Raw genomic sequence first — 747 nt, forward strand, 5'->3', positions numbered from 1 at the left:
AGTTCAGCCTAAAATAGAAAGATTGTGTGTGTGTGTGTGTGTGTGTGTGTGTGTGTGTGTGTGTGTGTGTGTGTGTGTGTGTAAGGAAGTTGAATCATTTTAACTTCTCCTGATGGCCAATAACCCTGAAAATCTTTAACACACTTTGACCTCTCTGTTGAATTAAAGTAAGGGTCATATTAGGTTATTGATCAAGTGGAGGTGATGGTCGTGGAGACGGGTAGGTGGTGATGTTCAGGTCAGTGTGTTTATCTATTGGGTATTTGTCTATCGGAGTTTGTGTGTCTGTCTGGATATATTCTGGTCTGACCTCTCTCGGTCTCTGGCTGTCTCTGTCTCCGTCTCTGGTTTTCTGTCTGTCTGTCTGTCTGTCTGTCTGTCTCTCTCTCTCTCTCTCTCTCTCTCTCTCTCTCTCTCTCTCTCTCTCTCTCTCTCTCTATCTATCTATCTATCTATCTATCTATCTATCTATATATCTTTTGGTGAAAAAGAAGAGAGTAGTAGCAATGGGTGCACGGTATGGTTAGACAGACACAAGGCACGGACGGTGAAACAGAAGATTGTGGTAGTAGACAGTGGTATGGTTAGACAGACACAAGGCACAGACGGTGAAACAGAAGATTGTGGTAGTAGACAGTGGTATGGTTAGACAGACACAAGGCACAGACGGTGAAACAGAAGATTGTGGTAGTAGACAGTGGTATGGTTAGACAGACACAAGGCACAGACGGTGAAACAGAAGATTGT

The sequence above is a fragment of the Coenobita brevimanus genome, chromosome 104, assembly GCF_032717465.1.
Source record: "Coenobita brevimanus isolate Jiangsu-jjx chromosome 104, ASM3271746v2, whole genome shotgun sequence".
Classification (NCBI taxonomy): domain Eukaryota; kingdom Metazoa; phylum Arthropoda; class Malacostraca; order Decapoda; family Coenobitidae; genus Coenobita; species Coenobita brevimanus.